Source organism: Zonotrichia leucophrys, chromosome 5 (assembly GCF_028769735.1).
Source record: "Zonotrichia leucophrys gambelii isolate GWCS_2022_RI chromosome 5, RI_Zleu_2.0, whole genome shotgun sequence".
NCBI classification, from domain to species: domain Eukaryota; kingdom Metazoa; phylum Chordata; class Aves; order Passeriformes; family Passerellidae; genus Zonotrichia; species Zonotrichia leucophrys.
In genome coordinates this window covers 46,232,551-46,260,339 of record NC_088175.1, presented here as the reverse complement: position 1 = coordinate 46,260,339, position 27,789 = coordinate 46,232,551, and the positions used below count along the sequence as shown (strand labels likewise).

At 41.6% G+C, this 27,789-nt stretch overlaps 1 protein-coding gene across 10 annotated transcripts in view; it reads left to right on the top strand.

Annotated features, from left to right (window-relative positions):
• The window catches only part of DENND2B (DENN domain containing 2B), a 153,088-nt gene that overhangs the window by 29,805 nt on the left and 95,494 nt on the right, over positions 1-27,789 (top strand). For 7 of the 10 annotated variants that reach the window (XM_064715055.1, XM_064715054.1, XM_064715060.1 and 4 more), the window contains exons 2-3: positions 6,812-6,899; positions 7,471-7,544. The gene's annotated coding sequence lies outside the window, so the exon portion shown is untranslated. Of the gene's footprint in view, positions 1-6,811; positions 6,900-7,372; positions 7,545-15,562; positions 15,670-27,789 lie in introns of those variants that run through there. The other 3 variants (XM_064715059.1, XM_064715056.1, XM_064715061.1) reach the window with 3 other exon arrangements.

Sequence of the window (27,789 nt, the reverse complement as noted above, 5' to 3'; positions counted from 1 at the left end):
ACTGGGACTGGCTTCCTCTGTGGTCTGCAGTGTGTTGCTCTGGGAATGTGTGTGCCACACAATGGATGTCAGCACAAAGGGCCCTGGAGCTGACTCCAGGAGGTCTGCACCGCCCTGCACTGTAGTGGGGCACTGCCTGGTGCCAGAGCTCCCTTCCCAGAAAAGGCAGCTGCACCCGTTCAAGCCCTGCTTTGTGCTGTTGGAGCTGTGCTGCTTCCAGTTCTGGCATTCAAGTGGTTGTGGCTCATTTGGACATCTCTGTACCACACTCCCATTGTAAACCCAGGAAGCACTGAGGTACTGAGAAACAAACACAGAGTTCACAAAATGTTTTTGAACTGTCTGCATGGTCTGGTTTTGGATTTCTTTTGTTTTGCACAAGCTCATCCTAGTCACTCCAATGTCACTGACTTTCATTCCCTCTGTGGCACTGGAACCCAGCTAGGAAAAAAGCCTCATTTTGGCTGTTTCCCATGCCCAAACTGTTTTCCAGAAAACTCCAATTTTGACTGACCCCAACTGCCTTCCAGGTTCTAACTCTGGCCTTGGCGCCAGCAGCAGAGCCTGGTGTTTAGAACACTGTTGGGCACTCAGAGTTTCCAGAGGGCCACTGTGCAGACTTGCACACAAAGCCATTGAACTCATGTTTCCAAGCAGCCACACTGGAGCGACGTTTATGTGGCTTTGCAAAGCACCCTGAGGGCCTTGAATGAAAGGATCTCTGCATATTCAAAGCAATATTATGTTTATCTGCTCTATCCAAAATAGAGAAGAAAATGCTTTATTGTCTGTGGCTTGAGATCTGCCTGCTATGTTGTTTATGAGAGTACAAAAGACAAACTCGGTGTCCCTGAGAAAACATGCACTGCCAATGGCTTTGATTTCTATGGAGTGAAGGTGGTGGGAGCAGTGCTGGGCCAGTGCTTGCACTCGCCATCCTCCCCAGAGATGAGAAGTGGAGCTCACAGGTATCCCCCTATCATGTTAGCAGCAGTTCACAGAGTCTCCAGGCCAGCTTGGAAGTTCAAGTCACGGCTAAAATAAAGGAAACCAACTGTGATAGCACACAGAGAAGTCATTGCCTTTTGTCCAAAGGAACATCAGGCTGACACTTTCTTCTTGGAGTCTCTTGGCTCCTAGCATTTGGAAGATAAGATCTGTCCAGTCAGAGGGGGCTGTATAAACTTCCTGTGAACTTTCATAGTTGATGATCAAAAGGAATCACAAAACATGTTGTCATTATTTATCTATTTATTTATCTATTTAGAAGTTCAAAGACTGTACAGTGCTATTGGTTGTGATTTTTTTTTTTCCCCTCATGTAAACAAGGTGATATCATACTGGATGCACAGCCTTGGGCCCACATTTTCCATTTTGAGTTTAACTTAAGAGCTGTTTTGCTCTGGAAAGCATCTTTGCGAGGGGAAAAAATGTGAAAAATGCAACCACCACCCATGTTCTGCTTCAGAAGTCATCCCTGCAATGTTTTCTGTCCTTGTGTCCCTTGCTTTGCTAAAAGATTCTCTTCGCTTTGTTAGCTTCATATGGCCAGTGTAACAATAGAGATGGTTCCCAACAGCATCTTTTTCTTTGTTCCACTGCCTGGGACAAAGTACAGGTAGTGGGATACCTTGACAAGAATTTGAAAAGTTCCCCTTCAGCTGGGGATTTGGCTTACATGACCTGTAATACCATAATTCATGTGCTCTAAGAAGCATTCTGCCCCTCTGTTCCCATAAAGTCCAAGCTTTGCATCACTTGCTCCGATTCACACAAGATTTGGTCCTCCCAAAGTTATATTCTTGTGTGTTCTGCTTCAGTGCAATTCCAGGTGTGAGGGGATCTGTTTTTTGAATTGTCTTCTAGTCCCATGAGGAGCATCTTGTGTCACAGGATGTGTGCTGTGAACAAAAACTTGTCTTTTCACTTCTATTTGAAAGAAACAGTGGTGAAATGAGACAAATGGAGACCTTGCATTCATGTGGGGTCAAATCAGAAATCCTGTGGAGTTTCAAGCAACTCATTGACATCTCTCCTGATATGGCTGGTTCCCAGAGGAAGTCTGCTTGTCTCATTTGCCCTTCTGCTTGGGGCATAAATCCACCCTTGATGGGGATATACAGACAGGACAAATAACCTCTCCTGGGGGGCTTCTCCCCCCCCCCCCCCATCAGTTTTGGACCTACAGCTTCCTGTCTCTCCCTTTTGGGCATGACTGGGATGCAGCAGAGCCATGCAAGGAAGGTGTTGACTGGAGGGAAGATGGGTTGCAGACAGGGCTGACTCTGGAGAGATAAGGAGCAGAAGGACTTATTTACATGAGATTCCCACCTTTGGTTATCCCTCTGGCTTGGCTTGTGCCTTGGCCTGGTGCCATCTGACACAGTTTGCAGTGCTGGGATGTTGAGGGCTGGTTGCATTGGCTGCCTGGGCCCAGGGCCAGTTTGTATGGCTTGTTTGACTTTGAACTGCTTTTCTAGCAGGGTGAGCTGTAATATGTGTCTCTTGTCATGAATCAGAGCATAGGTATGGATAATTCTCAAACCAGGCATTCACATGAGTTAATTCCATGCTGTTCACGTTTAAAGTTGTTTTATTAAGGAATTATTCAGCTTATTGCTCAGCAAATTTTCAGTATCATTAGTAGGTTTAGAATGAGGGTTGTGTCTCAGTATGACCAAACAGTGTCTTAAAGCTTTAATAGCCAAATAAAGACTCCTTCCACCTCTCTTTTCTAAAATATACGACATTACTAAACCTCCACTTCAGTAAAATATTGTAGCATGTATATTTAATTGTATTTTTAAGTTCTTTTGAAGTCAATGTTTAAGTGCTTTGCTGAATCAGATCCTAAAATAATAATAGCCACAAAGTTAAGCCACTTCATTTTTGAATGAGTGTTTGCACAGCAACTGAGTGCATGTCAGCTTCTTGTCATGACCCCCAGGTGCAGCTCTCCCCTTAGTTTCAGTGAATTAGAAACTTTTTTCAAATTGCTGTCTTGCACACAGTTGCAGTGTCAGGGTCAGACCCAAGTAGGGCAGGCTCTCATTTGCAGAATGAGACCAAACTGAAATGGGATATAGGGCCATAAAGGGATTGGCAGCATCTCAAAGAGAGCACAGCTATCATTAGTCATTTCCTATATACACACTATATAAATACTGGGGATATACACACACAATTTTTTTCTTTTCTGGGTTAGTGAAACCAGTACTGTGCTAGATCATTGAGGAGGTAATGGAAAAGTAATTATCCTGTTAGAAGGGAATGGATCTGATATAAGTAATGGATCTGAAATCGGGGAAGAAAACAAGTCTATAGCTGAATGATCTTAGTTTTTCACCTCTGCAGCCCCCTTGCAGCTGGGGAGCTCCTATGTTGAGTCAGCTCCTTTGCTATTGTTTGCAAGGCTACAATCTGCTTTTGTGCTACTTACTTGGATACCACAATCCTACCAAAACATGTAGTGGGGCAAAATGGAAGTTAACATGCCACTCACTGAAGGCAGTGGAAGGTTTAATCACTTTGGTAGAATGATACTTTTGGGGTCAGAGGTGTTGTCTTGTGCCACTTGCTTTGTTTCATGTTCTTACGCCCTCATGTTGGAGTGTTTCTAATAAGGGCCAGTGCTGTGCACTGTTAATTTAGAGAACTCAGTGGTGCTATGGGACTGCTTCAGAATGTGTTGTGGATGCTGCTCTGCCTGTCATCACTTTGCCCCACCTGGTAGTCCACAGAATTCCCTATGCAAAAGTATTGAGTGCTGGCTCTCTATAAAAAGAGCAAAGAACACAGTTTTTGCAGTGCATGTGTGCTTTACATTAAGAGCTGGCTTGGGCTTTTCCCCTTATTTCCATACCTCTGCAAGTCACTGCCTGGTGATGAGGAAGTGCTGCTCCCGAGCTCCCTGCCTCTCCCAGGGTGAGGTCAGCAGGAGCTGCAGGCACTTTAAGCAGTATTGGGTTAAAACCATACTGGAACAGACTAATTAGGTTTCATTTTTGCTGTTGAGTCTGAAATGATAGAATTTCAAACAAATACATATTTGTTGAAGTCACTGGGAAGACGGTCAGAAAATGTGTGGGGATGACACAAGGAAGAGCAATAAGGTGGCCATCTTCAATGGGAAAGGGGCAAAAGCCCTCGTGAAGGGCAGAAACTTATTTGAGGAGGAGAAAAATCTTCACTAACTTTTTAGGAGTGTTTGTATCTAAAAAATGCAAAGGAAAATGTTACTGAAGTTGAAGCAGTGAATAACTGAATTTATGCCTACCAGAGATTTGTGCTGCTGTTGTGGCTGACTTAGTCTGGAGCTCACCTCTGATGTTGTGTTTTCACCTACTGAAAGTGATAAAATTTCATGAGGAGCAAGTCTGATTTTTGTTTCCTCTCCTGTTGCTGCTGATTGCTGCTTGGAAAGCACTCAGTAAAGGATCTCAGACTGGGCATCTCGTGTTTCCCTTTCAGGCAGAGCCTCCAGGTGTGCCTGGTGAGGGCTCCTGCTGTGCGCTCATCGTGCTCAGTGCATGTCTGCTCCTGTGCCTCACGTGGCTGCTCCATCCCGGGGCCAGGCGTGTAGGAAGGAGTTGCTCAGCCAGTCAGAAAGGGGAAGTGTATCTGAAATAAGGAACTCAGCATCAGCTGTGTGTGAGTAATGGCCTGCCTGTCTCCTGCAGGGAGCTGAGGGTACACACTCTGATGCCTTTTTATGGCAGGGTAGCTGTGATGTTGTAATTAATGCAAAATCAGCTGTTTACCATGTCCTCTGTTTATGATTCCGGAACCTAAATTGTATTCTGAGGTATTGATGTGCTGAAATGAAAGCTCAATGAGAAAAAAGATGTGGGAATGATCTCTGGGATCAATCTGAGCTACATATGTCCCCTTTTGGCAAGGAACTGATTTGGGGTGTATTCATGGGGCTTAGAATAGACATGTGCTTGTCTGAAGGCTTCTGTGGCAGTCACCTGCCCAAGGCCAAAGCCTGGGTCATAGCTTTACTACTGTGCCTTGTTCCTACATATTTGTGTATGCATGATATATTTTAACAACTTTACTTGCTTTGCCTGGAATTTTAAACTGTAACAGAGTGTGTATGTAATGCACACAGCATTTTCCATGATTTATGAATGCCAGCTTGCCTGCTGCCCCAGATCCTTGCTGTATATGCAGATGTGGTCACAGAATGAAGTGCCACAGAGCCTTGCCATGAACACTGGAGTGGGATGTGATGCAGATGGTTGGTACCTACTCCCATGTTACCAGTAATAGGCTCTCTAGAAGGGCTGAGCATGATCAGCCATTTCACTTGTGTCACTCACATTCCTAGGGTGTTTTTTTATTACTTCTGTGTCTTTGAACACTCCCCCTGCAGTGATGCAGTGTAAAATGTAACTTTCCTGTGAGGAGTTAGCAGTTTCCCTCTTTCCCCAGTAATGCTGCTGAAACTGTGCCCACTTGCAGTATGTGATAAATTTACCTTAGTCCTACACCAAAGGAACTTTTCAGGACAAAACCAAGTAATAATTCCTTAATATTTGGTCCTCATGGCTCTGGCTGGGCATCACTGATGCATTATTAGTGGAACTTAGTGTGAAATTGCAAACTTAGCATATGGTGCTTTCACATCTAGGACCTATTTGTTGCGATGTCATTTCAGCATCTTCTGGACCCCTGACAGCTCAAGTAGCTGTTTTGCTGTGGTTATCTACCTGTGAGTAGTCTGCACACAGTTTTTGGTGGCAGTGTAAAATATGCCTCATGTGTATGCTTTTGTGTGATGTTCTTGTTAGAGAGAGAGGTGGTTTTAGTGTGCATTCTGCTGGGAGCCCTGTCACTCACAAAGTTCAGAGTTTTCCAGAGTACAAGCAATAATATGCTCTGGTGTAGTTTATGTGTAAGAATGGCTATATGGGGACAGGTATTCCCTGAAGCATCTTGGCTATCTCACACAACCAGAAGAGTAATATATTGGACCTCTTTAATCTCCTCATGTAGAAACCTAGTTATGTTGATCATATCATGTACATTTTCTTGGGTTCAACTCCCAAAATAACATATAAAGGATTTCATATGTTGAATTTTTAGTTGAGTATTAAATGCAGGGGTTGAGCATCATAGCAGCACAATGAAGTGGTTAATAGATACAGAAGAAATTGATTTCCTATTTAGCTTGGCAGAGGCAGCTTTGCAATTTTCTGTCCGCTAGAGGGACTGCTGCTTATGCTGCTCATTGCAGAACACACACTCATGAAGTCCCTTCAGTATCTTTTACAAAGTTTTAAAACTTTGAATGACTGACTCTGATTAAATCTTCTCAAGAGTAAGTCTCCAAGGTATCTCTCAAAGTGTAAAAACTTTGGGCACAGTACTCTTATTCTGAGTCCAAATATTTTTAAACTGAATTTTCTTAATAAATGTTCTTTCTTTTTAATAAAGTATTTTCTGTTCTCTTGATTTATCACTCCAGACTTTCCTATATGACGTTGGTGGGGATTAATTTGGATTCTTTTTGTCAAGGAAAAAATGTTGTATGTCTTTATTTATGTTTGGTGTAAGTTTTGTTTTGCAACCATGGTGCCAGTGAATATGGTAAACTAATCAGTTCTTGAATTCTCAAATGTCAGTGAAATGGGTTTCTCCTTTAAGTGGGAGATAGCAAGCTTTGGGTAAGCAGCAATTAAACTTATAGTCAGTATGAGAAAACTTCCAGATGTATCTCTGTGTTCTTGTTTAGCTGGGGGATTTTTTCTGTTTGTTTGTTTGATCTGCATGCTTCTGACCTGCCCAATTTTCTTCTTAATTACAGAAACATGAAAGAATACAGGAAGTCCTGCATGACCTTATGAATACCTGTGCTAATTAAGTCACTGGCTTGGTACTGGGAGAACAGCAAGGTAAGCAGTCAGGCCATGCCAGCAGAATTTCTTGTAATCTGCATGATTGTATTTCAACAAAGCTTCAGTGCTTTCACATATCAAATTCATAAGTAGTCAGGCAAAGAGAAATAGCCTGCAGGTCTGAATGTGATAGATTTACTTTTAGTTCAAAGCTTTGGTGAGTAAACATCTCTTTTTTTCCTTCTGGGAAAAAAAGTACAAGTTTTGCGGTCGTTTTCTCTTTTTTAGAAGGCGATATCTCTAATTTCCACAATCAATTCCTGCCCAAATCTCAGCTTCCTGGGCTGACTCTGGGGAGGGGCTGGAGGAGGGGTGGAATGTTTCAAAACTTAGCTGATGAAAAGGCATGCTGTTTTGTGGATGCCTCCCAGAATTGTTTAAATCTGTGTGTGTGCGCGCGCGCTTATGAAAGGGGGGGGAGAGAGATCTCCATGACAACTGGCCTGGCCAGTCTGTGTTCTCTGCAATCATTGTGGCTGGAATCAGTGCTGAGAGAGGTCATATGAAGGAGTTATGGGAAGCACAGCAGGTATTAGACACTAAACGACTGGTTTTCTGATTGCCTCAGATAATAACACAGAGTTTTGTCTGGGAAATACAAATCTGAGAATGGAGTGGAAAGGGAAATGCTCCAAATTTCAGGTAACAAAAATTGCCTTTTTAATGTTATGTCCTCCCATTGTAAAGTTTGATGATTTTTAATTTTTTTTTAACTTGGTGGTGGTGTTTACTCCCAGCCGAGAGTGCCGGAGTGAGCTTGGATTCTCTAACTCTGGGGAATGATGTCATGCAGCAACAGTTGGATTCTATTAGCCAGGGAAAGAGGAAACATCCTGCATTTTTTGTTTTTGGGGTGGGAGGGGGGGGGAAGGGAGTTACTTTGGCTCTCTGTTGAATCTTGTGCAAAGGATACAAGAAGTGTTTTAAAGAGTTTGTAACAAATTAATTCCCAGAAAATACTATTTAGGACCCAGATAGCACCAAAGCTTAAACCCACTGCAATGATTACTCCTATATGCAAGAAAAAATTATTATGGAAATGTTACAGAAATCAGAGGATTTTTATTTCATCTTGAATGCTCCTATAGTAATCTTTAATGAAAAAATTAATTAAACCATAATTAAGCAGAGGATTTGGAGCCTCCCTGCACTTGGGATCCTTTAGTAATTGTTTGGAGAATGTGCTGCTATAGAGTTTCTTCTGGGTTGGGCCCTCTCTCAAGCGGCTGCTCATGAATAGATGATGCTGGCAGCATTGTTCTTAATAAGGTTTTCAGGTCTAGACTGTGTATTTAATAGCTGTAGCCCAGCCTTTTAGGGAGAAGACAGTGGGGAAAGAAAGCAGAAAACTCATAATTTCAGCAATTTGAAAGGGACTTTTCTTCCCACCTTTCCTTTTGCTAAATGCTGTATTAAATGCTCAATGCTAGGGCATCATGCATAGCATTTTAAATTAAAATTTTAAATTTTAAGCAGAAAAATACCTAATGGGTGTACAACTGTTGTATCCTAATGAAAAGACTTAAACACTTAATATAATCCTACTTTGCCAAAACCACATTGTATCAGTAACCACGATGAATATATTAGGTCACCATTGTGCTGTTTAAATTCCCCTTTGGAGATGCTCATTTCTACTTTTATGCTGCTTTGTTCCCTTCAGTGCATTTCAGGCCTGATCCAAAGCTCCATGGAGTCCATGAGAGTAATCCCATCAACTTCAAAGGGTTTGAGATCAGCCTCTGCCTGAGAACTTCCCAGCCTCTGTGTCAGTCTTTTGACTGCAGGACCAGGCCACAGGCTCTGCCTTTTCTTTCCTGAACTTTCCCAACAGAAGGTCTTTTGTGTTTCTCCAAACAATGCCAGATGCTGCTGACTGGCCTCAGTGTGGCTGCTAATAACACTTGCTGGAGATGATGGTGATGCTGATCTCCACTTTCTCCTCAAACCTTCCTAGAGGGGGAAGAATGGAAGTCAGATCCTTCTATCCCCCCTCCCTCCCCACAAATGGCTGTTGTTTACAAGTATATGTGTGTGTGTGAAAATTGTTCCTCGATTATAGGGCTGTGCTTCAGAGGAGAGTTCCAGGAAGACTTTAGGGAAAAAAAGCTGTCATTGCTGTGACCTACCCCAGAGCACTCATGCAGGAGGAGCAGGCTGTGTTGGAGCAGAACTGACAGCTGTCATCTGTAAACTGAGGGCTCATCAGCCCTGCCTAACGCTTTGTGTCCACCTCTTGCCCACTAGCTTGATTCCATAAATACTACTGTTAGCAAATTTCAATAGCCTGGTTTGGAAAAGAAAAATTAATCTCTTTGATGGCTGGGACCAGTTTAATATGAAATCCTTGCGCTGTTTTTGACTAGAAATGAAATCCCTACGGAGTTGGTGTGCTAATTTGAACTGTCTCCCTCCTTAAGAAAGAACACTGTGATTATTTCCCAATTTTAAGGTTCTTTTGAGGGAAAAATGCTATTAGTCCCTGAAATTTCTACGACAGGCAAATCTAATGATTTTCAATGTTAGAGCTGGTGCTTTTAAGTGCTTACACTTTACAGATGATCATCCTGGGAATCCTGAGAGATCTCTGCAAGGAGTTCCAAACCAGGTATTCCAAAGGCAGCAGTGGGGTTTTGGTGTGTCTCTGTTTGCTGTGGTGCAGCAGGAAGCCTGGTGAATTCTCTCCTAGGGTTTCTGGCTGAGTGGCATTTCCCTTAATGGTCTGTGCTGTAGCATTTGCAAGTTATTTTGAAAAGTGATACAAGGCATCATTCCCTTGGTCCTTTAAGATAATTTCCATATGTTCTAGCATTCTGAATGGTTTCAAATAAAGTTTTCATATGTTATGCTATGTACACCTTACAAGTAGGAGATAATAATAAAAATTATAATGTATTTGTAACTACCATTGTAACAAGATTGACCCCTTGTTTTTTCATCTATTGAGGGAGTGAGCAATTCAAGAAGGCTGCTGGTATAGCTGGTAAGGCAGGTGGAGTCCTTGTAGGAGTCTGTGCAGGTGTAACAGCTCTGTTTTCATCACCGCACCTCTGGACAGGTCCTTAGCTCAGCATTTGCAGCTTTCTGTTGTTGTCACTTTATAAGTGCATTCATGTCTGTATTTCACAGACAGTTGCTTTGTGTTGTCCTGATATAAATCTCCTCACCGGTCCCAGGTGTTCACCATGTTTCTGCCAGTGGCTGAATGTCCATATTCTGTCTGGATAGTCAGTGGCTCTGAGTTTTCCAGAGATGTTTGGTGGGATTAATTGCTTTCTGTCTCTCTGTACTTAGAAGAAAAGTGGAGGGGCACAGTAGAATTTTTTTTTGTTCTCTGTTCTTGATTGTCTACAGAGTAATTTTTATATTTTGAGGTAAGTGTTTTAATTGCTTGTTTCATCTTGCATGGATCCTGTCTTCTGTAACTCCTTGCACACCCTCTATCCATAGGCTGACAGCAGATGTTTGTGTTGTCTGTTGAGGTCAATTCCAAGTTAACTGCTAACATGATGCATTTGTCTTTATTACTTAGAAATACACTGCTTTGCAAATCAGCTGAGGCTACCTAGAAGCCTAGGACTGACTTTGTACAATTCAATATTAGTTTCTGCTCTTAGTCCTTTCTCTAGATTACTACAAAGTCCTTTCTATTTTTCTTCTTAGGGAAAGTCTGTGAGACATTGGAAAAACTCTGTAGTTTTCTTTTTTTTTCTGCTGTTTCTGTTCAAGGTTGATCTTCAGAGCACCTGGTGCTGTGGACAGATGTTCCCTTAAATTCTTGAACACAAGATCACCTTGTGTTCATCACGTATTCTTCATCTGTAACTTTATACCCATTATAGGTAGAATTAATTGATTGAAAACAATGATGCTGCATGTTTAGTAGAGCTGCTCATGGTGATGCTCAAATCTTTCCTGATTTTCTATAAGTTAATTTCAATTCCAGCAGTATGAACAATGAGTTCTCAGTTGTTTCCTCTCACATTCTGTTTTCTGGTCATCAGTGACTTCCCAAGGTGTAAAATGTGACACACAAAAAGATCTGTTCTGTGCAGCTCACACTGGAGATGGGTATGGCTGCCTTTAATTACAGCAAGAGCCTCGACAGGATGGCACTGTCACTCTGCTCTGCAGTGCAGGCTCTCATTAGTGCTAATCAGTGATCTCTCTTCTGGCTGTGCATCTTTGACCCAGTTACTTTGCTGAACTTAGCACAGTTGCTTGTGTGACACGAAGCAGACTCTTGGCACAGCCCTGATCACAGAGCAGGGCAAGATCTGGCAACTTTCACACAAATCCATTATAATTAAGGCTTCCGGTCTGGGATTTAAACTGTTTCTTTCTCTTAAAAGTCTGAGAGGCTTTAAAGAGTATTTTTTTCAGGCTGAAAATGGACTCACTGCTGGTAGAAGCAAGTCCCCAGGTGGTACTAGCTTTAGGCAGACCTGGAAAAAGCAGGTGCTGCTCTTGTTCCTTCATCAGGCTTTGCAAACCTGAGTGCTTTTTGAACAGAGCCTCCCAGTTGTTCCTCAGTTTCTTGTGACAACAGAGTCCCCTAAGCAGTTACAGGAGTGTTGCACAGTTGGTTTTTCTCCAGTGCCAGCTCTTATTCTGAGTTCAAGCCTCATGTAACATTAATCTTCTCTGCCCACTTGGAGCCAAACTGCTGTAGTCAAGGGGCTGTTCAAAAGAATCCTGTTTCCCAATTCTCTCAGAGGCAGTGCTTCCTCCTGGAACCCTTTTTGCTCATCCTCTTGCAGTTTGATGACAAGAAGATGAATTGGAGGCTAAAACTTCTGCCAATGGCAAGAGTATAGTCTGGCATCCTCTGTGCAGCTGGCATCCAAAGGATACAAGCCATCAAATTATCTGTGCTCCTGGGCCAGCTGAGCCTGTTGGTTTATGACCAGAACATCCCTCCTGTCTTTAAAGCTTCCTTGAAAGTTAAAAGGTGTCACTGAACATTTACCACGTTTATCGGGTGTACTGAGGACAGCTGGGCAATTTTGACAGTCCAGAACCTGTTCCCTACAATGCTGCTTCATGCCTTCTTGGTAGAGCGCAAAAAGCAATTTGAGCTGTAGCACTATAGAAACATTTGCAGCTGCACAACTCACATTCCTGTGTTTCAGTCTCTCACAGGCTCATGCAGACCTTCTATTATTAGTTTTAAAAGAATAGCTGACAGCTGATTAATTTGAATGGCGTGTTCCAGAGAGAGCTGTTTTATGACTGTCAAGAGTAGCAAGCCAAGAAAATATTGACTGAAGTTAAAAAGAGATTTCTGATGTAGAGCACAATCTTGTTTATCCAAAAGATTTGTAGGGGACAAAACCATCTTCATACCACCCTGCTGTCAACATGTTCAAGCCCATGCTGGGGGAGGTGAGAAGCTGAACAGCTCAGCCTGTTTTGCATTCATTCCCTCACAGTTTTCTGGGAGAGTTCCCAGGGGTTTCCTGGCATGCTGTCACAAGGCAGGGGCAGCATTGCAACTCTGCGTTTAAAAACCCACCTAAAAAATAATTTCAAGTGACTCATTCTGGTGTTGTGTTTTGGAGAAGAGTCAAGTTGGTTTCAGAGAGGAAGAGTGAAAATAAAACTATTTTGGACAATGGATATGCTCTGTGTAATCAGCTGATGCTGTGGATTAGAGCTGCTCTCTGTGCATCAGACTGGGTTTCACTGTTGTACTGACCCTGCTGCACTCAGGCAGCAGATGGGCTTTTGGAAGGGAATGAAGATCTAAGAGCAGACATTGGTTTTTCAGTGGTGTCTGGTCACCCCTTTCATTTCCTGTGGAAAGCACTGCCCTTGTGTGCCACTTGTAAGCAAGGCACTGCTCACAGCATGGACAGCTGAGGCACTGTACTCTGGCCCTGACCTTGTGCTTCAGGGGAGAAGGAGAGCCAGTCTGTCCCTGGAAATGATCCATTTAGGCCTTCTGCCTCCTTCAGCATCAAGCCTCTGCTATAATGTTGAAATGTTACTTCCTTTCATGGACCCGTTCCCACTGACTTTCTTGTGGGAGACTCCAGTAGGGCAGGAGTCACAAAAGGTCAGAGTGAAGAGAGGCACTGCACAAAAAGGCAAAATCATGCCCTAGTAATGAGATTTGTTTCATGCAAAGGCTGGATGAAGGCAGAGGCTGAACTAACTGCATTTAGAAACACTGACTTTGTTCCCACATGTTTGGAGCTCTTTTCATGGTGAGGGTGCTGCTATCCAAGCTGGTGAGCAGAGAACCCTCAACCAGTTATATCCTTTTCTGCTCCAATCTCAGTGCACAGTAGAATGTGTGTCAGATTTTACATGCTCTCCTTTCCTATGAACATGTTATCCAGGTTTCTGCTGAAACACATCACGAGCTGAGGTCCCTGCTGTGATTTATTTACTATTGGCTGATGTATATGGACAGCAGAAAACAAATGTAGGCATGACTCAGTACACAAATGTCAGCCTGACTTGGTGCCATGTACTGCAGTAGCACAGGATGCCTCCTGGGGTCAATAGCCATCTGCAAGAGCTGGGCATTCAAAAAGCAGCCTGAGGTCATCAGCCTGCAGCGCCTTATCAGCAGCTCCCAGTGCAGCTCCTGTGCTCGTGATTCTGATGGTGGGTGTCCTACCTGTTCTAAATGTGTGGTGAGATCCTCAGAGGAAGGCAGTGGAGTTATGCTAAAGGTTTTCATGATTGTTCTGAAAAATCTGTGTTCTTATTCTAGGTAGGGCAGGCTGATTGAAAAGTGGCCATCTACCCAGAGAGTTCAGGAGTCAGGGAATGGCTGCTCCAGTCAGGCTCTGAGATGCCCTGAAATCCTGAACAAATTCCTCTTTCTCCACCTCAGTATTTCCATGTACAAAACCAGGCTGCATTAGGTGAATTCTCCTGTGTACCAGCCTCTTGCTGAGCAGTATCAGGTGTGTAATGTCATTTTGGCAGCTGCATTTCTGGTGAGATCTTGGCTACAGCAGCAGTGCCCCCGGGCTGACTTGTCTTCCAAGATTTGTTATCACGAGTCCCTCAAGGTCACAGTGACAGGACAGACTGCAAAGTGAACTGCCACTGGTTCCTGAGAAGGGTGAGTTTTTACTACCTGTATTGGTGCCAAATGATATGCTGGCTTCTGGAAGCATTAAAGTGTTTACTATTAAAAAATGGTTTGTCATAAGAAAAGGAGAAACCTGTTGCCTGCAGTGAGGGAACAGTCACCTGCTCCTGAGTCTGAGTGGAAAAGGGAAATGCTGGGAAATAGCTGGAGGAACAGGGCAGGAAAAAAAAGCCAGCTGATATTGTGAAGGAGTTGAGAGAACATTGTTAAAACATAATTATTCTTCTGGCTTTTCTGTGAGGTGGGCAAAGTCAAAACCCAGGCTTCTGGCTCAGCTTATCATTTCAACATTTATCATTTCAAGATTTGCTTGTGATCTGATTTAAAAGCAAACTTTGTAGACGGGGAACACTGTAAAAATTTTTTTCACTATCGTGGACATTTTGGTGTTCCCAAAACAAAACAGTCCAGGACACTTTGTGGCAGTGGGGTGATACTGGGACCTGCTGGGCTGTTTCACTGCAGAACTGGAACAGCAGCTCTTGCCTTGGACAGGTTGCTCTTGTGACAGTGGCTCATCAAAGATTGTCCCATCAGTTATGTTTCTGTGACAGCCTCAGGTCTGACAAATGTGACAAAGTTGTGTTTTATCAGCAAATCCCCTGTGGGCCCTAGTCAGGAAAGCATATGGATAAGGAGAGAAAGTTATTCTTCCTGCTCTTTGTTACTGACCAACTGCTCTTTGTGTGTGAAGCAGCCAGCTATGACTGGCTACATTTCTCTGTGATTTGCAGTACCTCCTGTGTGGGGCTGAGCCAGTGCTGACTCATTACATTTTCCATTTATTAAGTAGTTTTATTTGTTGTTTTGGGGACCAAGTAAGCTCTAAAGGTCAGATTAAAGTTTCGGAGATCCAAGCACCAGTGGAGGTGCTACAGAGAGGCCTGGGCACCCTTGAATCAAACTGACTTTTTTGCAGAACAGTTACAGAAATTGAGATAGCTATGTTGGCCAGGGTTGAACCTGGGGGGTGAGCAGTTAGACTTGTTCTCTTGCAGTTACTTAAAAAAATTAGCAAGAGCATGTCATTTATATTCAGCTAATATCTCGCTTTGAAATTACTCAGTGAACACTACAAGATGCAGCAGTCTGCAACCACTTGTTATCTGTAGGTTATCTATTAATATGTTGTATGACAAATCACACTCATGCATAAAACATGGAGAAAACAAAAAGATAAAATGATAGACATGGAGAGCTCTCTTTCTGTCATGCACATATCAATCCTGATTCCTAGAAGGATCTGTAATACCAGTATTTGTCCTTCCTATGCAGGGAAGACAAAAGAAGGGAAATAATAGTTGTATAAATAAGATAATATGACATAACTTATAAAAAGGACGACGGCTTTTTGAAGTAGAACATAATTGTAGGCACACAGTTTGTGGGAATTGGGAGTGGGGCTGTGCCTGAGCCCCATCGCCGATGGGATACAGCTGTGAAAGGCAGGTGAGCAGTGTTGGAGGTGATGAGCCATGGAGTGCTGAGGGGTTACTGAGCAATCACCAAGGGGAACAGAGGGCTCACAGGTGCAGTGCATCAGCAATAAGGGGTATGAAAGGTTGGGCTGAAGGACAAGATGAGCAGATGTTTGCAGTCTTCTGAGGTGAGATGATGTTACTCTGTATGGGCAGACACCTGAAGCCTTCTGATATGGTAAGGTGTTTGTGTGAGTTGAAGCTTTCTGGTATTGTATGATTACACTCTGTACGGTGGCCCTCTTAACTGCAGCCTATGCTGTGGTGTGTGCTGTGACACATAATTGCCCTTTCCTGAACAGAATCAGATCTGCTTAGTAGCATTCAGTCCATCTCTGAGGGGAATTGCAGACAGGATGCAGCTTTGCTAATATTGGCAAGTATTGGAGCTTTTTTGTTAAACTGAAGTGATAGAAGCTAGGTCTCTCCATCAGAAGGTCATGAGATGAATCCTGGTGCTACACTCAGAATGCCAAAGAAAAAGGAAGCAGGATGTTGCTCAGACTAAATTTTGTCACGTACAAATCGCAAATTCTAGTTTCTGAGAGAGTGGTGAGACACTGGAGCAGGTTGCCCAGAGAAGATGTGGATGCCCCATCCCTGGAGGTGTTGCAGGCCAGGTTGGATGGAACTTTGAGGAACCTGGGATAGTGGAAGCTGTCCCTATCCATGGCATGGGAGTTAGAACTAAATGATCTTTAAAGGTCCCTTCTAATACATACAATTTGATAACTTTATAAACTTTTTGACACACCAAGCACAGTCAGTGGCAAGATGAAAGACCAGGGATGCAAATGGGTTTATTCTCAGAGGATGCTATGCACCTCAGCACAGCTGGGTATGTGGGGAGGGAACACCTTTGTTTTACATTTTTAATAAGTTCAAATGTCCATTTTGAGAAAGAGGAAAAAGACTTCTTAAGGACAAGGTGTTGCTTAATGAATGAAGTATTTCTATGCAAGATTGAAATTCTGTTGTGTTTTTTGGCATTGAAAGTAGAAAAGGCAACATTTGAGGATAGTCAATCAAAAGGATCTGACAACCATTTTATAAGGCATGACTTCTTATGTAGGCTCTGCTGGCAGCAGTGGTGTGCAGCATTACCAATCATGTTGTATATTCTTTTGCAAAACTACAGCAAAATGAAGCATTAGGTGACTCATGAAGTTTACTGCAAAGTTTTCTTTGTCTCCTGGTAACAGCCAGTCTGCAATGAGCCTCTTCCATTGCACCTTTGCAGGGATGGTGTAAGAAATTGCATGGGTGACATCACAGCAAACTCCAATTGCTGCAGTGTTTGAAGAGAAACTACTCAAGTGAGACCAACATTTGGAGTTTTGTTTGTATAGTGTTCACCATGCTAAGCCTTTCTGTGTTTCTGAGGTAGTGGATGTAATAATAACTGGGTTAGTAAAGTTCAGGCCTGATAATCACCACTGTTAAACTGAGTAGAATATTGCCTTTTTCTAGCTGTAGCTCTTCTAGAGAACACACATTTTGATTTTCAAGAGCCATTAACTATCTTTTGGTTAAAAGGAAAGGTGAATGAGTCAATGCACATCAATTTTCTCACCGCTTTCTCCCAGTCCTGTTGCAAACCTGTGGCTAAAAATGCAATACTTACAAAATCTCTCCATCCTGTATCTCAATGGGAAGTTTGCATTTCTGTTGTTTTTCTATAACTAGCACATTCCTGTTGGCAGTTCAGGTGGGGAAATGGAAAACCAGAATTGTGAAAAAGTGCTTTGTTTCTCAGCTGGCTGCACCCTAGCTTGCAGTTTTCATTCTACCTTGAAAATCTTGTCCCAGAAAAATGAGTCTGAGCCCTAGACAGTATTCCTGTAAAAGCAACTGAGCCATTGCAACTGTCAAGTAACTGCTTTAGTGACTGAGATGAACTGGTAGCTAGGAATTTGCTGTAAATCTATATTACACCATTAATCATTGTTTCTTTTCTGTGTAGTTATACAGGGAGAAAGCAGACAGCATTGCTCTGAAACACGGTTTTTTGTGTGTTTTTTTTTGTATTAATGTAGTAGCAGGCAAAATGAAAAATAGTGTGACTCATAAGGAGTAAGGTGGAGAATTAAGAGATTTTTCTCTCTTTTTTTTCCTTTTTTCTCATCATCAAAGCCTTCCAACCAATACAGTTTTTGAAGCAGTTCATATTTCACAGCTAAGTGTTAAGTTTCCCCCCACTTATACTAGCTAGGTGGATCATCTATTTGCAGTTTCATACCTGAGGCTTTATTAATAATCTTATGCATTCAGGTGAATAAACATGACAAACATCTTTGTGAAGAAGTTTACGTGCAATAAATCTGTGGTGTACACAAAGCAGCAGATCAGGTCTCAGCAATGTGTGTCTGTGAATAGGTGATTATACAGATTTTTATTCTTCCTCTCTCCCTGGTAAAAAGGACTATAGGTCCAAAGGGGATGTGCAGGATACTGTATTCACTGAAAGCTGTTATGGGTGGGAAGGAAATTGCCTGCATTTCCACTTGTGGGAAAGACATGTGGACAAATGCCCTGAAGGGCAAGAGGTGTGTAAGGCTGTCAAGAAACAATGAAAAGAAAGGCATTAAAACTAATTGAATAATTAGATCTCATTCAAGCAGTGATTCATAGAACTTGGTTTTGGCTGTCTTTGGACAGAGACTTTGGAAGAAGCAGTAGCCAAGAGATGATTGAAAATGCACCACAGCTCTCTTGGCATATTGCCTTCCAAAATAGATGGTGAAGCATCTCACTGGGGCTGTTAGCTGCTGTGTTCAAAATGTTTCTTAGTCACAAACAGAGCTACCCAGAGATGGGTTTTAAAAAGCTATTCTGCAGCAGCTCTAGTCAAAGCAGGGTTCATTCTAAATTGTCATCCATGCTGTCAAATGACTGCTTAGTGTCAGTCAAAGAGAGATGGAAAGTTTGAAGGGATCTAGTCTGTTTTATTAGGTGACCAGGTGAATAAAATATGTGAATGCAATGCAAAGGATATGTGGTAGTGGCTCTGACTTATCAAATGGAAAGCTTTTTGTAGAATGAAAAAATTTGGTTACTTGTCAACAGATTACTAAATTTTACTGTATAAGATTTCTGTACCTGATGTCTGTGATAATTTCCTTTGTCTTCATTTAAAGGTTTATGTTAACTGAAGTCTAGTTTTTACTTCTCTGCATACTATGAAAATCTGATTTGTGGTGTGGTATGAGTGTATAATGATCAAGAGATTTCTGGTGCAATAGGATCTGTGAGAAAAACTAGTATTTAAAAATGACATGTTAAATCACAGATTGAATTGCTGGATCACATCCTTGAGCTGAAGGACCATGTCACCAATTTCCCTTCCCTTTTTCTGGAAGAGGAAATTGTTCTAGTCCAGAAGTTGATGGGATGTTTTTTGTAATTATTTAAATTACTTTTACCTGGTTGTATACTGGCAGCAGATGCTTCTTTCATCTTGCTCTATGTGGAGAAGCATCAATGAAAATGTATTCAACTCTGCTGCAATTTTTGCAGTTTTCTCTTTTTGCCAGAGAAATATTTTAAGACAATGGAAAACTATAGACAACTTCTGCAAAAAGCAGTGACCTTATAGATTGAAATTGGTCATGCCAGTGTTGCTGAATCCTAAATTCCTTTTAATTTGAATATCAGAAGTAATCATTACCTAGAGAACCCTAAGGAGGCTCCTGAAACAGCTCAAAGTTTAACTGATGTAAATAAGCCTGTACCTTTGTGGTACATGTTAGCTGCAGAATATGCAATGACTGGGAAGCACTGGTTATTTTTTGGGGGTTTGAAGCTGTCAGAGAGCATTACTGTGATTTTACACAGGAGTAATGGAGCTCGGCTGCTGCACAGACAGTCTAGTGGTAACTTAAAAACAGAGCCAAAGTCTGAGACCCCACTTATGCTGTTACTGAGCTAAACATTTGAGATACCACTTATGCTGTTACTAAGGAAAGGGCCTTTCTGATGCCTTTCCAGCTCAGACTGTTGAAGCTGTGTGTGCACAGTAGGTTTTCTTTTCTTTTAGCCATGTGGTACATAACTGGACTTGCTTCTTCATGTCTCTGGGCAGTTGGATTCTGCTGTATTTTCTCTTTATGGATGATCCTGGTTGAAAAGTCTGCTAATCTCCATTGGACTTGACAGAAAAAAATGTTAGGGATATGATTTTGAAACTGAAAAGTGCAGCACTGTAATAAATTGTGGCTCTCTGGTTGAACATGAGGATAAAATTCATTCCAGACCCTGTGTTCAAATGGAACAGTTTATGAATGGAAGCACAGCCCCTGGATTGTATTTCAGCCTTAGTCTCTGGTTTGGAATGGTGCTGTTTCCAACACAGACAAGGATATATATTTTATAAGCTTTCATTCTTCCACTCTTCAGATTGTTTGAGGACAAAATCTCTTGTGCTGGAGTTGGCAGAGGATTATATGCCATAGGAAAAATATTTTAGTTTTTTGAAAATAGCTTTGCATTTGACTGAAGGAGAACTGGCTAATACTTAAGAGATATCACACTTGTATTTCTTCTGCTTACCTTAATTTCTTACTAGCCTTATCTTCTGTTCATCACCTCTGTCCCTGCTCTGATGTCTGTCAGATGGGGACAGCTCTGTCAAGTGGCATCACAGCCGTGTGTGCTGTCATTTGAACAATCAGTGTTCAATGAAGCTGCAGTAAGTGTCAATTGGTATTGGTTGTGTTCAGATGGGCAAGATGGAATACAAGGATGGTGTAGTTATTAAAGAAACAACCAAATCAAGAAAAAACATGCTCAAGCAGCACCTAATAGGAAACTAGGAGTCTTGGCCTGAAGTCTGTGAATGTTCCAGCCCCTGCTGCAGAGAAACAGCAGCTGAGTAATAGATGCTTAAAGATGAAGACCAAGCCAAAACCTCCTGTCAGTTAACATGCTGTGGTTTCACCCACTGCCTAGAACTGTTTAGTTTTAAACCTTTCAGATGGTTTATGTTACAATGTTGACAGAAACAAAAATGAGATGCAAAAAGAAAAGCTTGGGGAAAAAAAGCTTGAGGTGTGACTTTATGTATGTTAACTGGAAACCTAATTTTTTAAAAATGTATTCCTTCTCACTGGGATATTTAAAGATGCAGAGCTCCTATAATTTTGGCTGAGAAATGTTTATTGATGTCTAGCAACTTCTTCATCTCAACTGACAAGATAGTGTGTTAGTCTTGGTTTTACTGATTAATAAGGAGGTGAAAGACTATTGTTCAAATAGGAAGTTTATTCAGTCTATCAATACATTAGTTACTTTTTTTTATAATTGGAAAGAATTAAAAGGGGGATTATAACAAGGTTTCTTATTTCAAGTAGAAAATTGTGATAGAGCTACAGCAGCTAGTTTGTAACATCAGATGGACTGAATTGTTCAGGCACGCAAATATGAAGGACACATGAAAACAACTGTTCCAGCAAAAAAATCTCTGGAGATGTTCAAACCCCACCCGGATGAGATCCTTTGGAACCTGCTCTAGGTGAACCTGAGCAGCAGGGGTTTTGGACAGGATGGTTTTCAGGGGTCCTTTCCAGCTCCGGTTATTCTGTGATTCTGTGACTTTTCTAGCATGCTTGGAAATTGCAAATATACTATATTTTCCAGAAGAGGAAAATTCAGGTCAGTGATTCTGATCATGATGAACCAGCTTGGAGGGAAAGGACTTGTGGAGCCTTGGAGTTTAAAAGTAAAAGATAGATAGATTGTGCTGAGCAGTCCGATAACTCTGAATGCTCTGTTGTAGACTCAGAGAAGTGGCATGTTTGTTCTTTTTGGACTTTTGCTCAGTAGGAGAACCACAGGGAGAAATTTAGAATCAGTAGAGCCACTGGAGAGTGACTTGATAAGGGTGTTAAGATAAGACTACTGTTGAGAGAAAAATATCATGTTGTAGAGCTTATTAATGAACGGCTATCTTGAGACTACTTTCATCCACTATCTCCATAAAAATGTTCATTAAAAGGAATATGCAGTTAGATTTTCTCCCTCTACACACCTGAGTTGTTGATTTTTCAGACTGAAATAAAGGAAATGGCATGACAGTGTCATCACTTGAAGATGAAGACAGCCCAGGTGGGCTGAAGGCAAGCAAACACAAATTTTAACTGAAAGTAATCTTGTCACAAGAGCTGGGGGCTATATGAAGTGAAGAGCAAGCCAAGATTGCTATTGGGGCAGAGCCTTCAAGTCTCTTGTTTAGAAGAAGAAACACCCTTCCCTTCAACTGCTGATTATGATTTAAAATTTTTCCTGTTTTCAGTTTTAGTTTAGCTTCTTCTCATAGCCCTTACTGGTAAGAATATGTGTAGGCAACAAAGTGGGAACGGATGTTGCAAGTCTTTTACTGACTTTTTGAAAGCTGTAACACAATTGAGATAAATTAGCAGTACCAGCAGCCTGTGAACTCTTCTCAAGAATGTTCTCTTAAAACAGAGGGTAGCAATCTGGGTCAAATCCATTTGTTAAGTGATGTACTAAATATTTTTTTGTTGTTGTTGCCAAAGTGTTAGTTTAAAGAGTTATTTGTCTGCATGTTTCTATTTTTTGGTTCTTAATGGAAGCATTAATGTGTATTTTTAAAATGCTTTTCTGCCCATAAACCATACCTTGAATACTTTCCAAAAGAATTTTTAATAATAGTTTCTGCTGAAATTAGTTATTGGGGGATCCATGTGCTGTTTGATAGAGGAAGTGTGGGTTTTCTTTGTTGTTTATAGTGCCCAAAGAGAACTTTAATTTTCACCCCCACAACAGCCTCTAACAAACACCAAAATCCCATGTTTTGCCCAGGGGCTCAGAGAGTACTCAGTGAGACTCAAATTGCTTGGCTAATCTGAACAGGGCTGTTGGACCCCTTCAATCAAAGTCAACATTTCTTTTAGCCTTCCCAGTTCCTTGCAGAGAAGAGTATTTCTAATTTAGTCTTTGTTTCTCCTTAGATGGTTGAGTTTCCAGGTGGCTTGGTAAGTCAGGCAGTAGTAATAATAGAGGCTTTGCAGTATGTGCTGCTAGATAAAATAAAATAACAATCAAAAGTAGATAAAGTTTATGTGAAACAAGTAAAACTCTTGACTAAATTAGAACTGATTAAACACTTTTTACCTTGGTTTACCTTGACCTTATCACTGAATTTTTCAGACAGCTTGCTGTCTTAAGTCTTCTGTATGATCTGTGGACATCAAAGCAATCTTGTCTAACAGCACAATGATTAATGGGGTTTGGCTGAAGCAGGGTAGCTTTGAAGGAAAATATTTGGCTGGCAAATAGTTTTTACTTCTTCCAATAGAAAAAGAAAATTATTTCTTAAAATGTATTTGCTTTTCCTTAACATGGGTAAAGTACCTTGCTGACAGTGTTTTGAAAGACTTCTGTAATACTTTTAATGATATTGTTATGGTGCTTCCTCATGTGGACTTTTGGCTCTGTTTTTTTGTCTATTTTCATTGGGCATTCACTTGTGGAATTAGTCTGAAAATGTGCTGTATTGAATGACATACACTGAAAGTCTCCCTCTTTTCTTGTAAGAAACAAGATTCCTTTTGCAACCTGAAAGCCTCTTTGTGTGTGGCAGGAGGGAAATACCTTTGAGAAACATGAAGCTCAGTAGATGCTCTCTTGAAGGCACCTGTGCAGCCATCCCCTGGACTGACTGCTGAGTTTAATACTTTTGTGTTGAATGAATTGTCTACTTAAAGCAGCACTCAAAATTAATGCTCATTCTAGCACTTGTGCAGCACCATGAAATACACAAGATGCAGAAGAAACGACTCTTCCTTCCCCACAAATTATGTGTAGGGGAAGGATGGATTGATTAAACTCAGTGCAGTGAAACAAAGTGCTGGGTACATCACTGTGCGTTGACTCACCTTTAGTCACAGATTTAAATGTGGTACTGCCATGTAAGAGTATGGCCAGAGTGGGATCTGAAAGGACTCACTGTCAGCAGCCTGTTGAGTTTCAAATATGTTATTCATATGATTCTTTCCTCCCTCCAGCTCTTTCCACAAATTGGAAAGGCTTTATTTCAGTTTATAAATGCCATTTCCCCATTGTTCATGCCCACAGATATTTTCCATGCCCAACTATCCGTCCTCCCAAGAAAAGAAATCCTGACCCTATAAAAGAAGCCATGTGGAATGATCCTTTGAGGAGAAAGTCTAAAGTGGCACAATATTGGATTTGCCATCTGCAAAGTTTCAACAGCTGGTATTCCTCTGTTGCGTATCTGTGGGTGGGGACATGGGGCACAGAGCAGAAAATGAGTGGGGTGTGGTTGCATTTCCAAAGAACTCTCATTTTTTGTGTTGTGGCTCCAGCTTTCCCATTAAAACTGGAAGGGCCAAAGCTCCCTTCTTTGAGAACTGAATGGAGTAGTTTCTTGATGTTTTGCTACAGCATGAGGTGAATTTATCACACACACACAGAGACTCCAACCTCATTGGCTTTTTGATGAAAAATCTGGTCAGAGTTGAGATAATGCAGTTGTCTGAAAGAGCAGAGATAATACCTTGAAGCTGCCATAAAATTAAACTGCAGTTTGAAAAAAAGCCCTCAAACTTCAAGCCATTTTCTGACATGTGTTTTCTTTAGTGCCTCACCTAGAACACAGCTACTGTGAAGAATCAGCCACAGTGAATTTCATGTTTGTCACACCTTTATGTTCCCTAGGATCAGAAAAAAGCTTCTTAACATGACTTTTGCATCTAAAACATAGGATGAAGAAAACTTGTTACACATGGATGTCCCACCATGCATTCTTCTTTAGGTTAAATAGGAGAATATTTGTCTGGGGAAAATGAGGTAGGAGTTTGGATATTAAGTAATAGGCACAGACTAGAAGACAGAGGCAGTTTTTCCATCAGGAAGCTTCAGGAATTTATGCTTTGTAGGAACCTGTGAATCCTGGTGCATTTATAACACCTACAAATTTCAACACAATTTATCAGACCATCTCATCCCTAAATGGTCAGATGAGTAGCTAGTCACAAAAGGTATTTGAACTGGATTCATAATCTTATAAATATTTACCTTTTGGAGTTGTAAAAAGCATTTTTTGTTGTAGCAGGGTGGAATTTTCTGTCAGTCAGCTTTTGTCCACTGTGCACAGGTACAATTTTATTTGCCTCTATAATACAAATCACCTTCCTGGGACCACAAAAATGTCCATAGGTATTTACCTACCTTTTGGAACATTAGGACTGAATTTTGAGTGAACTGTGGCCAAGTCCGTGGTACCAATTGGAAACCACAGGGAATCTGGCAATGCAGGCTTCATGCCAGACAAAACTGTTTAGTATCTCTCTTGAATGTTTTGATTTGTTCATTAATCAAACACAAGTGAAAATACATTCACAGGAAGCTGATACTGAAGAGTTTCTGTGTAATTGATTTTTTTTTCCTTAAAAGATTTATTTCTTTTGTCATGATGGAATTTTTAGTAGCAAAGTGTTGTTTATATACCCTGTGTTTACTTTATTCTGCTCAATTTACTTACTGGAGAAGAAGTTTTATTTGTGAAGTTTTATATCAGATTGTGCAGTACATCTATCTGTAACAATGTCTATTTGTAGATGCGCATTTTAAAATTCTGGTAGTGGGAAGATAAGTGTGCATGCACCTGAACTGAAGGAGGAACAGTGACAGGAGTATGAAACAGAAGAAGTCCGAGCTATAATTTCCTTTCTGGTATACTCTATGAACAGTAGCAAAGGAGTGTCTGAAACTAGAGTTAAAGTGAGAACTGCATAAGCATAAACTCTATGAAAGCAGAACAGAGTTGTAGTGTTCCCTTTCACTAAATGAACTGTGTTATCAGAGAATAAGCTGAGTTGGAAGGGTCGCATGAGGAGCATGGAGTCCAGCTCCTGGCCCTGCACAGGACACCACAAAAGTCACACCAGGTGCTTGAGGCCATTGCCCAAATTCTTCTTGAGCTCTGTCAGGCTTGCTGCTGTGACCACTGCCCTGGGGAGCCTGTTCTAGTGCCCAAAGATCTCTTGAGTGAAGAACCTTTTCCTAATATCAAGCCAAAACTTTTCCCGACACAACTTCAGGCTGTTCTATAGTTGATCACAGCAAAATCTGCTTTGACATTTTTGTTGTGAGTAGACAGGTCCATTTCTGGAGGTCTGGTTGATGCAGAGTTATTGTCTACAGTAACCACACTTCAAAAGAAACAATAAAAGTATTTTTATTTAGGGAGCAGATCCAAATTGAACTTCTGCTGCATTCAGCTTAAAACCATAGGAAAGAAGAAAAGAAAGATGAATTCCAGCTTTAGTGCCAGTGCCACTCTAAAGCTTGCTCAAATATGGACTCCCATGAGATGGGGAAAGTTTGAGTCAAACTCTGCTGTGGGGTCACTCATGTTCCAAGTAAGAGAGCATGTGTGTTCAGATAATAGATATTATACCCTGGCCTTGTTGTGAAGAAGATATTTCCATATGGGTGCTATACCAAATTTACCCTACTGTGTGTGGAATGCTTTCTGCTTGGCAAAAGGCCAAAACATTCCCTGCAAGGGAGAAGGGGCTGAAATTTTATCTGATCAGAGTGTTAATCTGTGTCCCTTAGGCTTATCTTGTGGCTGTTTCTGTGCTGCAAGGGCAATGCTGCATATGCCTTTTCAATGAGATCATTGCAAAATCAAATTGCTATTAAATTATATTTTGCTCACAGTTTTGAACTGAGCTAAAGTAGGAGCACCAGTGTTAAAACTTTGAGTAGGAATGCTGATGCTGGAGCAACATTCCAAATGCTGTCTGGATAAAATTAATGATTTCACACAAATATTTCAAGTTAAGGTTACATGTTTCAATATTGTTAAACATAAGTGGTAGCACATTATGGCTCTGCAGCCAACCTGCAAACAAGAAATGGGACCCTATTCCTGCACACACTGGCTACTTGTTATTCCTGGACACATCCAGCTGACTGCAAGGGCGTGGGATCACATTTTCTACCTGACACGTTTCTGAGGCTATGCTCTCCCGTGCCCTCTCTGGCATTACAGATGTTCAGACTTGGATTGCAAGCAGAGAAGTGGGATTTGGGAAGCTTGGGAGCATTCTTCACAGGCCTGTGTGATGAGGGCAGTGCTTGTCTGACAGCCCCTGTGGGTCTCTCTCTCTCCAATCTGAGAATAAAGCAGGTCAGGCTGTAATGCTCCTCTGTGTCAGGTTTACTCCTGCTCTGTGGGCTGTGAAGAAAGATTGTTCCCTGAGCAGAACTCTCCAGCACAGTGGGTCTATTCAAGCCTGCATCTGGGAAGATAGTTAGTGCCTTCATTTGTGAAATTCCTATCATAGAAGTGTGAGTTCTTTGCAACAGCGGCTGGTCTCTTGAGAAGGCTCCAACATGACATGTACACAGCTGCATGTAAATCATTTTCATAAAAGGAAAGAAAAGAAGCTCTTTCAAATCATCAAATACCATCTCCCAGCATGTGAAGGTTTAAAAGATATGTGATACATTCACAGTTTGTTTGTGGATTTGTTTCTGTTTGCCTCCTCCTAAACCCCTGCGGTTCCCTCCTGCCACTCTGGATGTAGAGCGTATGGGAACAGAGCTAGAGTTTCTGTGGCTGCTGCTGGGTTTTCTATCTCTGCTGGGAAGGGCTGCTGCTGCAGAAATCCTCAACAGAAACTCCACTGGCAGAAGCCACTGTCCAGAGTGGTTTGGTGGCTGCAATCAGCTCCAGTTGGTGGATGGGGAGGTGTTTCCCTGCCTCCTCCTACAAGGAATGTTAAAACAGGTTTAAGTGTTTCCAGTTGTTTCTCTGGCTAGTGGTTGGAGGCCTGATGAAAGGTGATTTATAACACTTTTGCTTGTGGTAGTTTGTTGAAACTTTCCTTTCATGCAGATGGCAAAGGTCAGTGCTGTGGGAGCTGAGCCCTTTCCTTGGGAAAAGCGCCTCTGCTGATGGCTGCGGATACCTGTGCCCGAGCCATGGGTGGGAAGGCATTCTCTTCAACTCACAATCACCTTGTGATAGTAAGGGAAGAAAGCTTATTTACATGGTTGCTATAAAGCCAGGGGATATCACTGAGGACCATGATATCATGTAATTTTCAATACATCCAGTTTTTCATCATTTTGTCTTATAAAAATGTCCTTTCTAGGAAGAAACAGTTCCTTCTCTCTTGGCTCTTACTGGCATTTTTTACATTTGTGAAGGGCGGCTCTTGAAATTCCTTATGTTTCTTCTACTGGCTTTTCAGTGTAGATTCACACTTTCCTTTTTTTTTCTTTTTGGTTTTAGTGTGGAAGA